The following is a 3,177-nucleotide window of genomic DNA, read 5'->3' on the forward strand; positions in this document are numbered from 1 at the left end:
GCATGGCTAAGACCGGGCGTAGTTAAGACCAGGCGTAAGTCCCGTTGGTGCAACCGGCGTTAGTTCCATTCTAACGCCAGGTCGTAACTAAGACCTACTTAGCAGTTACGACCAGGCTTAGTTACGCCCAGTTGGTGCAACCGGCCCCAGAAGATTTTCTCTCATTGTACTAAACTCTCTGACGATGCTGCACAGCAAAAACCACAGTGTACATTGTACTCTATGGGTGTACATTTAACACTCACTTCGGGGTATATATAGGTCCAAGAGTTCAGTGTTCGCTGAACACTGTTAGAAGAGCAAAATATGTACTCCAAATTTAGAGTTACATTTGAACACTTTGAGAGTGCAAATGTACTCTACACTCAAAAAAATGATTTTTTGCCATAATAAACTTTAAGCTTAACATTTAAATTAAACCTGTTTAAAGTAAATACATCATAATTATATTCATCCATATTCATTAAATACAACATAAACCAGTTCAATAGGAAATTAAATCTGATTTATTCACATTAAGTCTATTTAATCGTTTCACTGGAATTCATTGGATCCACCTGAAGCACGCGGGCACACCACTCTTTCATTCCCGAATAGACCTCGTGCTGATGAATGGACCGAGTTTGGTAAGCTTTTTATCCGTTTAAGTTAACTAGAAACCGATTATTTATTAGATGTCCACATGTTTAATGGGGAACATTAGAATAGATGTTCTGTTACTGAATATAAGCGTTTCTTTATTCATTTAGGCGAGTTATCTAGCACTGTAACTAGCACTAGCTAACTATTTAGCTAACTAGCTGGGTAACCTGGCTAGGAAAATAGTCATGAAACACCATAAATATGCTATTGCTTTCACAATGGTATCGCAAATCCCTTGGCTTATGTTGTGCAACGGCTTGTGCCCTTAGCATTTAGGCATGGTTTACGTCAGGTGGCTAGCACTACGACATTGGGTCTGCCAAAGCATTTAGCTAGCTATCGTATTTCGCATGTCCCCGCGATTGACTGGCTCCTGGCCGTTAAGGTGGAATCGAGGGAGTGGTTGCCGACCGTACACGTCCAGCCGTTGAGTAGGGAGTGAGAGCCTGTTGTCGGGAGTGTACTGGTAATCTATGAAAACGTGGTTGTTTTGATAAAACACAGTTCGAATATATGCTATACTTTGCCATCTCCAAATGTATTAAAACGTCCAAAGATGCCATATTACCACAGTTTTGGACGAGAGTTGGTAATGACGGCTGTTGGGGGGGGGGGGGGGGGGTTCATGCCCATGGACTTACATTTATCGTCTCGTGTGAATTGTCACTTATAGCCTACTTTTCCTCAATTTTCATATTCAGGTATTCTCTCTTTGGATTTACTTTGTGAAAACCAGGGCAACCTCTTAATAGTAAGTATTAGTGGCATTTTTTGTTGGGTTTTCTCTACTAAAATATTGATCAGCTAATCTGTCCCTTCCACCCTTTATTTTTTTTCTGCAGGTTTGATGATGACGACCTAATTTGAGCTCAGCGTTATTCTTGTAATTTAGTGCTCTTCAGATCACACTAACAGTTGCCTCTGGATCAATCTCCTAATCTACTAATGTGTACAACTGTCATAAATGTATTTGTTTTTTATTTATTTTCCAAATTCCTTTCCAGGCTCCTTGTTCTCGTAATAAATATGGATAATTGCTCTAATGTATGTCCTACCTTCTTATTTCTTCGCAAAATGATATTAACTTGTGTTTTTGTAAACAGTGATAGCTGAATTTCAGCAGAATACGAAAACTGAGGTACAGTGAAGACTATTTAAGCCCAAAAGTTAAAATGTATGCATTTCAATTACATGACAATTTTCCATCTATTTTGATCACATAACTCCAATGTAAAAAATGACATTTCAATCCATCTTTATTAATCATGTTCATGTAATCTAACCAAATACATTGGGTTTATGCATAATACCTGAGTAAGTCCAATTTAATTGATTAATGTTGAGTTTATCTAATTTATTCATGTTGAATGAACATGATTAATAAACATGGATTGAAATGTCATTTTTTACATTGGAGTTATGTGATCAAAATAGATGGAAAATTGTCATGTAATTGAAATGCATAAATTTTAACTTTTGGGCTTAAATATTTTTTTGAGTGTATTAGTGGTTCTTTTGGGCACTCATTCAGTGCTTCCTTACACCTGCAGTGTAAACCTAGAACCCCAGAGAGAGAAAATATGTACTCCAAGTCAGTGCTTTGTAGCACTTCGCAGAGCTGATTATTTAATACTTCTAGAGTGAGAATGTACTCTGACTGGTGTACAACCAACACCTTTGAGGTGAATTATCAACACTTCATGAATGAATAGTCTACACATTAGATTCTTGCTGCTGTTGTTGTTACAGTACATACATATATAATATAGTTAACATTATAGTTAAACTTTAATTATTTTTATCAAGAACCATATTTAGTTTTACATTTATATGATGTAACAAACAACTTGAAAATAAATAAATAAATGTGTCCCCGTCAACCAATTAAAGGGGAATTCCGGTGTAAAACGGATTTGGGATATGTTTTGTATGATAATGAGTTGAAACGTTCGTTTTGGAGCACAAAAAAACGCATATAGACGCTTAATAAAACGAGGCATTGAGAACTTTGTAAGTGTACAGATTGTTTATTAAAAAGTACATTTTATACACACAATACCATCAGTAGATCACCCGTCGACACCATTTTGTTTTCAAGACTCGATAAGTAGATTGGCCAACACAGAGATTGTGACATCCATCAGCAACACACAAGCTCTGGCGGCATGCCATGGGACCTTTAAAAATAAAATAAAAATTATCAGGATACAATTACCCTGTGAAACTTCACTACACGATCCACAGCTTCCCGGATACTGATTTTGACAGCTCCCTTCTTTCCACTTGGAGGTGGTGGCAGGAGGTAGACCAGCAGGAGAAGTGAGGCCATGTCACTATCCCAACCTGAAAAGGGAGAGCACATACTTTGAGCATGAAATACACCTGATGAAAGCACATGACACAACATAAAAGGTTCAAAAAGTTCTTAGTCAGCATCTAAAAAGGTGGCCAAATACAAACAGGTTATTATCATAGGACCCTTTTTAAAAAAAAAAAGGGTCCTATGTTCCCCAGTCTCATACAAAGAGGGGAACA

General features: G+C 37.3%; 1 long non-coding RNA gene across 1 annotated transcript; it reads left to right on the top strand.

Moving 5' to 3' along the window:
* The first annotated feature begins 457 nt into the window (after positions 1-457).
* Positions 458-1,594, top strand: LOC130384649 (uncharacterized). Its single transcript, XR_008895893.1, has 3 exons — positions 458-626; positions 1,344-1,393; positions 1,485-1,594. It is a non-coding gene; the product is annotated as an uncharacterized LOC130384649 (long non-coding RNA).
* Positions 1,595-3,177: the final 1,583 nt, after the last annotated feature.

This window comes from Gadus chalcogrammus, chromosome 6 (genome assembly GCF_026213295.1).
Source record: "Gadus chalcogrammus isolate NIFS_2021 chromosome 6, NIFS_Gcha_1.0, whole genome shotgun sequence".
NCBI classification, from domain to species: domain Eukaryota; kingdom Metazoa; phylum Chordata; class Actinopteri; order Gadiformes; family Gadidae; genus Gadus; species Gadus chalcogrammus.